The sequence below is a fragment of the Schistocerca americana genome, chromosome X (assembly GCF_021461395.2).
Source record: "Schistocerca americana isolate TAMUIC-IGC-003095 chromosome X, iqSchAmer2.1, whole genome shotgun sequence".
In the NCBI taxonomy this organism is placed as follows: domain Eukaryota; kingdom Metazoa; phylum Arthropoda; class Insecta; order Orthoptera; family Acrididae; genus Schistocerca; species Schistocerca americana.
The window spans coordinates 927,055,649-927,068,151 of record NC_060130.1 but is presented as its reverse complement, the minus strand read 5'-3'; the positions used below and the strand labels follow the sequence as shown (position 1 = coordinate 927,068,151).

The 12,503-nt window shown below is 38.5% G+C and overlaps 1 protein-coding gene across 1 annotated transcript in view; it reads left to right on the top strand.

Moving 5' to 3' along the window:
* The window catches only part of LOC124556850 (leucine-rich repeat-containing protein 40-like), a 210,815-nt gene that overhangs the window by 162,547 nt on the left and 35,765 nt on the right, over positions 1-12,503 (top strand). The gene's annotated exons all lie outside the window — the stretch shown is intronic.

Sequence of the window (12,503 nt, the reverse complement as noted above, 5' to 3'; positions counted from 1 at the left end):
TGTGGCTGGAACTGAAAAAATGTATTAATCTACAGGTGACTGTAATTTTGCACACTTTAACACAGGCAGTTAAGATGGTGAAAAAATTACTCATAGCAATCTGATGATTGGCGCCTACTACAAAACCAGTTATGGAAGCTAATTAAATATTAGTATTGTAAACAAGAAAATTGTAAGCATCAGTCATAAGAGGTCTTAAATCATTTGTTACAGCAAGTTGATTTCATTCATCATGTGACTACTTCAATGCTAAGAAGAGTATAAGACATAAAATCAGACATTAAGACCATATTCATAACATAGGCATAAGTCACATTGAGTACATTACATTTATGACACATAGTACATTCCAAATATTAGAGTCTTGAAGACTCATGTAATAAAAGCACCAATTACAACTTCAACATGGCGTCAATATAGAAGAACATAGCAGCTAACAAACAAATTTTGAACTGAGCATGCAACTTACAATTACAAGCAGCAAAGTTCGGTGCATGACATAGGCATCACAGAACCTCTTTATTCAAATAACCTATTACACAGAGTATATTTTATTTAAATGGGGGCCAAGGCATTATACAAAAGAACAGTAAAACACTAGTTAAAATTAAAAATGCCATTTTTTAATGTGAGAAATCAAGAATATAAATAATATAAAAGATACATCAATAGGAGAAATGACACCCTCTGACTTGACATTCACAAAACCTCCAACGTTTATTAACGAAGTTTATATGACTGTAATTCATTTAATAATTGAAGAAATCCAACAAGTAATAACAGTTTTCACACCATCATTTTATATTAATATTAATTTTTGCTTCACCTGTAAATTATTACTTCTAAGTGAAACAAATATAGTGAGCGACTGTGGTACACTTCATAGAAAAATACCTTAAATGTCCGTAATTGTACATAACAAACCCTCAGTGGGACAAATAATCACATAGTTTGATGTTATTGAACATGTAAAACAAGATGAAAATGAAAATTATTGGAGGAGAAGCTTAACACATCAATTATATCATGTGTAGTCAGATCGTGAGTAATCGTGTGACACCAATGGACTGGTGGATTGTCCCATACTTTCAAAATAATTGGATCGCATTTAAAGTACCCCTAAAAATGGGTGCTCCTCGTTGCTGTCTGCTCATTAAGCAAGGTGTAACCAAATGATTTTTGATTACAGAATATCTCCAATCTTCTCAAGGAGATTGAACTATCTGCCCTTTTCTCCTCAGTGTAGCAGACCCATCCCAGCATGGCTTTGTTGACTATGGCAGTCACTTCCTGTATTCTCTCCTGGAGCTCTGGTACATCACATGCTAGAGGTGGTACATACACCAGATCTTTAACGTGTCCACACAGAAAAAAGTCACACGGAATGATATCTGGTGATCGGGGAGGCCATTTCAGAAAACATCTGTCCCCTTCTGTAGCATGGCTGATCCATCGATGCTGCAGCTCCATATTCAGGTACCAACGAACTTCACAATGAAAATGAGGTGGAGCCCTATCCTGCTGAAAGATGAATGGAGAGTCCAATTGCATTTGAGGCATTAGCCTTTGCTGCAACATGTCTAAGTAGGAATGTCCAGTGACAGGGCTCTCAGCGAAGAAGAATGGCCCGTACAGTTTTCGGCATGACAAGGCACAAAAAACATTTACCTTTGGGGAATCACACTCAAATTCAATGCATTCGTGTGGATGCTTTGTATCCCAAATTCGACAATTGTGCCTGTTAACTTTCCCATAAGTGTGAAATGTGGCTTCGTCGCTAAAAATTAAGCGATCAACAATGCCATCCCCATCCTCATTCAGTTGTTGCAATTGCGAACAAAACTCAAAATGCTTGTCTTTGTCATCATCATTGAGCTTCTGCACTAGCTCCAATTTGAATGGTTTCAAAGGCAGCTTCTGTGCAGGACTTTCCACACTTTCATTGAAGCCATTTCGAGTTCATGGGATGCATGATGCACCAATATGCATGCCTGTGTAACATATTTTTTATTTTTATTAAATTAGTAAATGGAAAAGCCGTAACTCAACACCAGTAAATGCATGGACAAGGTGGAAAGCTTTTTGTCATGCAGTGAAGGATAGTTTTTTAGGTAAAATATACACAAAATGTCTCTCGTATGTGCTCCACATTCACTTCACTCACACTGGGACGTCCGCTTCTCTTTGCTGAGTACAAGCAACCCATCGTAACAGATTTGTTGTATTAGTGGTAAATGGCCTTGCTTGTTGGTGGCTTCTTACTGTACTTGGTTCTGAACATCCATTGAACAACTGTAGCACACTTGTTTTTGTCGAACTCTGACACACAGAAAGCTCGCTCCGCGTCTGAACTCGCCATGTTTGCGACTAACGCTGACTATTGGCAAATTACCAAACTACGTTGTGGCGGTATACATGGGAAGAAAAAAAAACTTTCAGGGTTTCTCTTCAAAGTGACGTATGTAAGATATACGTGCAATGTTTGGTTCTTGTGCAATAAATAATTGAAAGTATTCCCAGACTTTATGTACAGCCTGTATAACCTCATTCATGAAGAAAATTAAATTTATGTGTATTATTGGTTTGTAAATGGCCCAGTCTATTTTCAGTAAAAAGTGAGACAGCAACATTAATTTTTTTGAAAATTGTAGCTATCCTGGTACTCATAATACTGTAGTATGGTTGTATAAAAATTTTTTTACACTGTCCCTCATTAATTGTTAGGGTCATTCTTCCCTACTCATAAGTCTTAGCTATTTTATTGTAAATGTTCATTACATAGTCATTAGCATAATTATTCATTTTAGCTATAAATTGCATGGTTTGAAGCTCAGTTTTGTGGTCAGTTTCTGATACTTGGAGGTTAAACATCGTGTTAATGGTAAAACTGAAAAAGGCTTTCTTATGTTATTTGAGATGGTTGAAGTTGTAATCCAGAGTAACATCTATGCATGTATTCTTGCTAAAAATTCCATCATGATTACTATTTTCACATTTTAATTTCTTATGACTAGGTGAAGGAAGTTAATGGAACACCCTCCACCCCACCCCGCTCCTCTGGTACCCACTTCAACTGTAAAAATAATATTCTCTTGCAGACTGTTAAATTTAGGTGAAATCTCATCAATGTTGGTTCTGTTTCCTTTAATTAACAAGAGTTTGTGATCTATGTATATGTAGTAATAAATAATTTTACTAGCCAAATCGAGATATTTATGAAAGAATCTGTCTTCAGGGTAATTAATAAAAATGTCTGCTAAAAATCCAGATATGGTACTGCCCATATTTAGGCCATGTTTTTGAACATATATTTTATCATTAAACATAAAAAAATGTATCTTAAACAGAGAGAGAAAGCAAATGAATGAATTCAGTGATTTCAGCTTAAAAAAAAGTGCACAGTCTTCTAAGACTGTTGGTGATAATATCAACAGTTTGATCCACAGGTACATTAGTATATAAGTTCACAATGTCAAGTGAAATGAAAGTCATATCATCAGTTATAGGTACATCTTTAATTAAACTTGTCAACTCAACACTGTTTTTTTAATTGAAAACTTCCAGTTGAATTTATAATACATATTAAGAAAGCATAGACACTTTTTAGCTACTTTACATACGAGGCCTGCACTACCATCAACAATTGGGCTTACCAGTTTCAGTTCCTTATGGGCCTTAATCTGCGCCCTCAATTTGGGAACTAGCGAGTTCATTACTTTAATATATTGCAACTCCCATGGAGAGAGAGTTCCATTACATGACTTAAGCTTATTAGTTAGTTTATTTTTAGTCTCATTAGTATGGCCCCTATTAACACTTTTAATACCATTCTCCTGAAAGAACTTAAAGGATTTTTCAATATATTCACAGTTAGTAACCACACTCATTGAATTACCCTTATCTGCTTTAACGTTAATAGCACTGTTTTCAGCTAACTTCTTGTTAATGCGTTCTACTACCTTTACATCATTTTTTATGCAACCATTAGTCATATTGGACTCCCTACCAATCACTTTATCAGCTGCAATAGCAATTTTATTCTGATCAACTTTCGAAATCTTGATTGTGTCCATTGCAAATTCTATGGGAGGTAAAGTATTTTTAATAGCTTACCTACCAATCTTTTACTAATATTATACTTTACCCCTTTCTGTAACAGCAATTCTTCCTGTTGGTCAAACAAATATATACAGTTCGTAAACTTATTTCTTGTCATAAAACCGTCACATAGCTTACCTGATTTACCAATATAATGAAGTGTGTAAATACTATTGTTTTGTAAACATCACATAGCCACTGCATACAAGTTAGTGTAAGTTTACATAGTGGTGAGAGATCTTCATGTGAATGTGTCTGAAGCACAGTGACACACTGTTTACATTGTGCTGCATACAATCATAAAGAAATCAAATTATTAGGATACATCATGATTCACCAAATAGAAGAAATTTGAGCAGGAGATAGGAACCAAAGAAAGGACAGTAAATTGCTAAGACTCCTGACAAAATACATCTTCCAAGCTAAAGCATGGATGCACAACTCATGCTCCCTCTCCCCCCTCCACCCCCTATGCTCTCTCTCTCTCTCTCTCTCTCTCTCTCTCTCTCTCTCTCTCTCTCTCTCTCTCTCACTGAAATAATATACAGGGTGTTACAAAAAGGTACGGCCAAACTTTCAGGAAACATTCCTCACACACAAATAAAGAAAAGATGTTATGTGGACATGTGTCCAGAAACGCTTAATTTCCATGTTAGAGCTCATTTTAGTTTTGTCAGTATGTACTGTACTTCCTCGATTCACCGCCAGTTGGCCCAATTGAAGGAAGGTAATGTTGACCTCGGTGCTTGTGTTGACACGTGACTCATTGCTCTACAGTACTAGCATCAAGCACATCAGTACATAGCATTAACAGATTAGTGTTCATCACGAACATTGTAAATTTTCACAATCAACGTGTGTGGGCTGACGAGAATCCGCACACAATTGTGCAATCACGTCATCAACACAGATTTTCTGTGAACATTTGGGCAGGCATTGTTGGTGAAGTCTTGATTGGGCCCCACATTCTTCCACCTATGCTCAACGGAGCACGTTATCATGATTTCATACGGGATACTCTACCTGTGCTGCTAGAACATGTGCCTTTACAAGTACAACACAACATGTGGTTCATGCACAATGGAGCTCCTGCACATTTTAGTCGAAGTGTTCATACGCTTCTCAACAACACATTCGGTGACCGATGGATTGGTAGAGGCGGACCAATTCCATGGCCTCCATGCTCTCCTGACCTCAACCCTCTTGACTTTCATTTATGGGGGCGTTTGAAAGCTCTTGTCTACGCAATCCCGGTACCAAATGTAGAGACTCTTCGTGCTTGTATTGTGGATGGCTGATACGATACACCATTCTCCAGGGCTGCATCAGTGCATCAGGGATTCCATGCGACGGAGGGTGGATGCATGTATCCTCGCTAACGGAGGACATTTTGAACATTTCCTGTAACAAAGTGTTTGAAGTCATGCTGGTACATTCTGTTGCTGTGTGTTTCCATTCCATGGTTAATGTGATTTGAAGAGAAGTAATAAAATGAGTTCTAACATGGAAAGTAAGCGTTTCCAGACACATGTCCACATAACATATTTTCTTTCTTTGTGTGTGAGGAATGTTTTCTGAAAGTTTGGCCGTACCTTTTTGTAACACCCTGTATTTATGTGAATTTTCAGTTAATTTTCTTTCAGTGTGTTGGATCTCTAGTGCCTTTACTTTATGTGAAGCACATTGGTTTCTAGTCAGTGTTAATAATTTGAAAGTGGTCGTTTACAGTTCTCTCCCAGATTTTGACACTACAGAACAGAAACTCCTCTGTAATATCTGTAACCGTGTCAATCCACTTGTTATACAAAGTACTAGTGTACTTTCCATCCATAAATCTGGAGTTTACACTGCATTTCAAGGTGTTACTGATGAGTTCTGTGAGGCAGGTGCCATAGTCTACTCTGAGTAGTTCCCACAATCAGGCAGGTATTTGACTAGGCCTGGGGCCTTACTGTTCTTCATTTTAGATATAATTTCTTGAGTGATAATTTCATTTAAGAGTCATTGGTACTTCATGAAATTATTTCAGTGGGAATTCTTCTATAAATAATTCTTTGTAATACTTGTACTATGTGTACATGTACTGTGGTGACAAAAGTCATCAGATACCTCTTAATATCATGTTGGACCTCCTCCTACTTGTCATAGTGCAGCAACACTACATGGTGTGGGCTCAACAAGTCATTGGAAGTCTCTTGCAGAAATATTAAGCCCTGCTGCCTCTATAGCCGTCCATAATTGCAAAAGTGTTGCCGGTGCTTGAACTGACCTCTCAGTTATGTCCCATAAATGTTCAGTGGGGTTCATGTTGGGTGATCTGGGTGGCCAGATCAAATTGTACAGAATGTTCTTCAAATCAATCATGAACAATTTTGGCCCCATGACGTGGCACATTGTCATCCACAAAAATTCCGTCCTTGTTTGGGAACATGAAGTCCATGAATGGCTGCAAATGGTCTCCAGGTAGCTGAACATAACAATTTCCATTCAGTGATCAGTTCAATTGGACCAAAGGACCCTATCCATTCCATGTAAACACAGTCTACACCATTATGGAGCCACCACCATACTTGCACAGTTCCTTTTTGAGAGCTTGGCCCATGGCTTTGTGGGGCCTGCGCCACAGTCGAACACTATCATCAGCTCTTACCAACTGAAATTGAGACCCACCTGACCAGACCACAGTCTTCCAGTCATGTAGGGTCCAACCAATATGGTTAAGACCCCAGAAGAGGCACTGCAGGCACTGTTGTGCTACTAGCAAAGGCACTCATGTCTGTCACCTACTGCCATGGCCCCACTAATGCTAAATATTGCTGCACTGTCCTAATGGATCCATTTTTCGTATGTTCCACATTAATTTCAAGCATTGTTTCTTGTCTGATAGCATTCTGTCAACTCTACACAAATGTCACTGCTCTCTGTCGTTACATGAAGACTCTCAGGTGCTGCATTGCATTGTCTGTTGTAATGCGTCAGATTTGGTATTCGCAGCACACTCTTGACACTGTAGACCTCAGAATATTAAACTCTCTAATGATTTCTGAAATGGAATATCCCATGCATCTAGCTCCAACTACCATTCTGCATTCAAAGACTTATTTCATGTCATGTGACCATAACCATGTCAGAAACCTTTTCACATGAATCGCCTGAGTACAAATTACAGCTCTATCAGTGCACAGCCCTTTCATACCTTGTCTACACTATACTACTGCCATCCATACATGTTCACATTGCTAGCCCATTACTTTTGTCACCTGCCTATGCCATAGTTACACCAGATGTTAATGACCACCATTCCTTATTCTTTAAGTATTTAGTATTTTTAAAATCCGTAGTATTTTTTTCTTAAGTTTAGCTATCTTGCACATATCATTACCATTATCTAAATATTGACTATTATTCAGATCTTGTTTTTCTGTCTGTGCAGTAATTTTTCTGTTCACTCTGTTCTGTTCACTGTTAAAAAAAGAATGGTCATGTTCCTGTGCCAACTTTCATGGGTGACACGGAAATGGCCTTCTTCAACTTCTAGAAGCAGACCACCTTGGCTAGGTACAGATACATTGATGATAATGGTCTGGACTCATGGTAATGAACAACTGCTCCATGTCCTGTAACTGCTTAATCATCTGTTTTCAGTTTAAACCTCCATGGTCCTTCTTCAAATCAAGAGCCACATCCCTTGCTGTTGATCTCCACCTTACAGAGGTTCAACCCAAACTGTATTCCATGTCAAAATAAGGCACAATATCAACTTTGACAACTGCAACCCCTTCCACATCAAATTGCCTTTTCCCTATTGTAGTAGCCAGCTCTGAGGACACAATATATTGATGAAGGATGCAAAGATGACTACTGTGACTTCCTCAGCATGATAGTTACAGTTGTACCACGATCAGTGGATGTGATCAATTCTGGCCATGCCACATGACTGTCAGCCTTATTTTAGGTGGCCAACTCTAGCCCTGGTGATCAGTTTACTGCTCTGAGCCTAATGTAGCATGCTAACTTCACTACATCAATGGCTGCATATATATTTATTGGACTTTAGCTATAGACTCAAGTGATGGCTATCTGCTTCGACTTCCTTCAATAAAACGGGCAAGCTACAAGAGATTCGAAAGCAATTATACACTCTATAACAGCAAAATCAACACTTTGAGCAATGCCGACCCCGTCACAACTAGATTCGCTCCAGCAGCAGTTGCAGAAAACAGTGTAGCAAGTAATTCTTTCAACTTTTACTCCATTTAATGTAGCTACACTGGAATGTGATATTTATTGCAACACTTATGACAGATTTTGAGGCCTTCAAGGTAAATTGGCCAGAGCAGCATGGTGCAAATTTCTTGTTCTTTTCGCCTCCAGAAGTTTTGTATATTTTTCATAAATTGTTTCCAGACTTGATCCTGGTATGTTATCCTTTACAGAAACTTGACAGATCATCTACTCATTGCATTACACACGTGCACATGGTAGCCACTAGGTTAGGATTTAACTAACATGAATTACTGTCATGATGATAAAAAACTTCGGTAGTTGATTTATACGGCCTTAGCTGTCATTGTTAGCTTGTAGACACAAACTCTGCCTGCACACAATCATATGCAGACACTCTCATCTGTGAAGGGTAGGTGCACTTTGCCTGCAATAGGAGTGTTCTCTCTACAGCTATTAAATCTTTTGCTCCATTTTTGGACAAAGTATTAACAGTTAAACAGGATTTAAAATTTTATTGTTTATTTTTCTATCTCAGTTGCACATTAATTTTTGTGATGTAACTAGTTTTGGTCAAAGTAGATCATCATCAGATCTATGGATGGTAGTTGTGTGAGTAACCTGTCACATCATACTTTCAGCAATAGTGAAAATGGTTCAATGATTTGAAGTGTCATCCTCAACAGATCAGCATATAAAAGATCAGTTTTATGTAACCACATTAAAACTGCTGTAATGTGGGTCCTGGTGGCCCCTTTGGCAGACTGACTTTCTCACACAGCTGGTGGCCCTTTGACCCCTGCCACATTATCATCAACATCATGCCCAGTATTTCTGGATGTCACATCTTCTGTTGAATGATTCCTGTTTAACAGCATTGCACCTACATTCCTGTTGATGTTTGAAGTCTTGTCCTCACTGTTTTATGCAACATTGCTTGCAGGAGTGCTCACATCAGAATTTGTGATATAACTATTGCCAAATAGAGCCCATTTAAATAATGCCTGCAATAGGAAAAAATATTCATAGCAGTTCATAGTTAAATCATTTTCATATAAATGAATTAATTACAGTATGGAATGCTGTCAGATACAAGCCCCATAAGTTGTGAATTTTGCTACCAATCATAGCTAGGCCAATAAATTTTCAAATCAACACCATGCATCAGTTTAACTAATTGATGAACAAACTTACATTAGTTTAGCTTCTCCACTCCTAAGTGAAACCAATAATATTGATAATATATGTACCCTGATGTCTTTGATGCTTTCAGGTTTTCAGTGTAAGATAAAATTAATGGCTTGATAGTTTCTCATTCCAAAACTTGAATAATCATTCTACTAAATTTGCAGAATTATTTTCACCTGGACATTTTTTTCAGTGTTGTTTACCTGCTTTGGACTGCCTTAACAGGTATGACATAATAATGGTCTAGCAACTTTTAGCATTGTACTTGAGAATGGCATAAATACCAAAATCTGTATGGCACAGAAGCTAAATATAGTAATACACAGTCAAATGGCAGTTTATTCTTTTAAAAAATATTGTGAGACTGTGACTCAATACCAGTGAAAACTATTTACTAACTGTTTCTTCTTGTCTGACATGTAGCTCAATAATGCATCTAGATTTCTCATAAGTAGCTGAAAATTTTCTAGAGGGTATTTGTAGACTGCTAAAATTATAAGAGAAGTATTCTACAGTAACAGCTCACAAGCACATGCTTCTAGGTTCTGATCAACACAAAAACAATCTGTTTCAGTGTTTTTGACTTAGTGTTCGACTTTTACACGTGTTGCAACTCCTCCTCTTTCTGTGATATTTCTGCAGGAAAATGATGCTACTCTGTAGTCCCTGATATTTAAATACTCCAACCTTGTGGTTACATGGCGTTCAGAGAGGCACAGATCATCTAAGCATACAAGAATGTCATCTATCTTGTTTTTTAACCCCCTGATGTTGTGATGAGACAAATTTATTTTATTTTTCTTGATACTGCTACATATATTGTTGCCCTTTTCTTGTCTAATTTCTTTCAATACTGACTGACTGTAACTGACTCTAACCTAAAAATATCTGCCCCTTTGACTCCAGTAATCACAGGGATTTCCTGTTGTGTGCTTGTAGTGCCCATTACACTTTTCGCAAGATGCCCAGCTAATCTTTCCTTCCACCTATTCAGGTGCAGGCCAAGATTTGTGTATTCCTGTCTCACAACTGCAGCAACAGGCATGAAACTTTGTTTCCATCACAAGCAATCCACCCAGCTCTTTGTTCACATGGTCAATAGCTATGATATCCCATTGCTGGTCATGTCACTGCAAAACCTCCACAAATCACACACAACTGGGTGCTGTTGCTGCTCCTATTTCCTCCAGGTCACCTTTAATGTTATATTCTAAGCTGCTCCTCCTCCTAAAAGTATCTTATCTTCACCACCAAAATTACTGCACAAGGCCCTATTTTTTTCTATGTGATTTTTCTACTGACCTAGCCTTAAAGATATTTCTACAAGTCTGCTGCACTGTACTTTGCTCAAAAACTGGTTGAGGCTCTTCTCCTACTTCCGGTACCAAGTCAAATTGATTTCTAACCAGAATTTGAAATGTGATTTCTGAGGTCTTCCCCTTCTGCCAATTACTTGGCACCTTTTTCCAGCTCCCATTGTCTCTTTCCTTCTTCAGCCTACCTAATTCAAAATATGTCATCTGTAATTCCACATGAAGGACACAAATCTTTTCCCCTGTTCAAAGATTTTCTTGTCTGAACTACATAATACTCAACTCCATAGAAGAGCCTCATCTGATACTTTTTAGGCTACCCTGCTACATTCTCCCTAGTGAACACCAACCCACAATCCTACCATTTTTCTCCCATACCAATTAACCTATGACAACATCCACATTTGTCACTCATGACCCTACTCTTACAGTAAACTAAAAACCACTACAACACACTTAAACTATTATAAATTAATAATCAGTAAAACTTACCTTTCGGTGAACTGTTCACCGGATTACCAGCCAAAACTGACAGTATCAGGAAATTGTGTAATGAATTGAAAACAACACATAAAGATTAGATGGAGAGCAGACATTAACACAAGCTTGTAATCACACCACCAATATTCACTGGACATAGTTTTTAAATAATGGAAGACATGAAACAAATGAAAACCCAGAAAATCATGATACTTATAACAACAGTATTAAACAAACACTATCCGGAAATTTTAGAAAGCACTTCAGTGCATCCAAAACAGCTTGTAATTATCTGCAACTGTTGTTGTTTATGTCTGAGCATGACCACCCGCCACAGCTTCAACTCTCAAGTATATTTGAGGATATTCAGCCATCAGTTGAGCTGGGTCTTAGCTTGGGTCTCCCAGACCCATGAGCTCAGACTGTATATAACGCAAACCATCAGAAGGACCTACCACAAGTAGTCGATGGAAGAGTGTACTGCCAGACCCCGCCAAAGGGGAAACAGCAGAGCCCTGCCACAGACAGCACCCAGCAGCAGCGTCAGGTTTGATTCAAATCTTCCACCAGTGGAGCCACAATAGAGAGCTCTAACAGCACTGCTCCAGCCACTGCAGTTCTGGGTATATCATCTATGACTTTGCCGTACTGTGGTCCATTGCCACCAGAATAGGGACTCACAGGCTTGACAGGCACCAGGCATCTTCATCCACCAATGAGATAACCCTCAGTGGCCTCTCCCAGCAGCAGCTGCAGCGCCTTTGGTACTGACATACTGCTGCTTACTCCAACACTGTCAGTTTCATACAGAGGGCTCTGGTTGCTATAATCATCAAAAACCCCTCTGTGGCCCATCCTTTCTGTGTGCTGACCTCACACTGGCCATCGATCCAGTGTCACTGCTACTGTTGCTGCTCCCAGAAAGGGCCACACAAGACTCAGAAACTGTGGAAACAAACCTCCCTGAAAAAGAAAGTGAAACAGTCTCTGTCTTCACATTACCCCCTTTGCAAAAGCTACATTATTTTGGATATTACTGCTCTGACTGTAATGATGCACCCTAGTACTACTACACAAATGAATGTGTATACGTTGTCAACTACTTGTGCTTTGGACTTCAGCAGCCAAGGATAATTCTCTGGATTCTGCACTGTCAATACCCATGACCTTGCATCTGTTTTGTGTTTTTATTGATTTATT